This window comes from Colossoma macropomum, unplaced genomic scaffold (genome assembly GCF_904425465.1).
Source record: "Colossoma macropomum unplaced genomic scaffold, Colossoma_macropomum, whole genome shotgun sequence".
In the NCBI taxonomy this organism is placed as follows: Eukaryota; Metazoa; Chordata; class Actinopteri; order Characiformes; family Serrasalmidae; genus Colossoma; species Colossoma macropomum.
This window is the reverse complement of record NW_023494894.1, coordinates 652,635-652,841: the sequence shown is the minus strand read 5'-3', so window position 1 is coordinate 652,841 and position 207 is coordinate 652,635.

The window sequence follows — 207 nt, the reverse complement described above, 5'->3', positions numbered from 1 at the left end:
CACCGATTTTTTCAGATTTATTCACGTTATATCACGTTTTTTCATTGTCGCCGTTGAGGCATTCATTTTGTTGTTTTTTAATAAATCTAACAGTTTCCTGCTCCTGTTTACCCTTAATAGCCATGGACAGTAGTAGAGCATGTCATAAAGGACCACAGAGGGCGGGAAAACGCGAGCTGCACAGCACATCTGGGTGCGCAAAACATC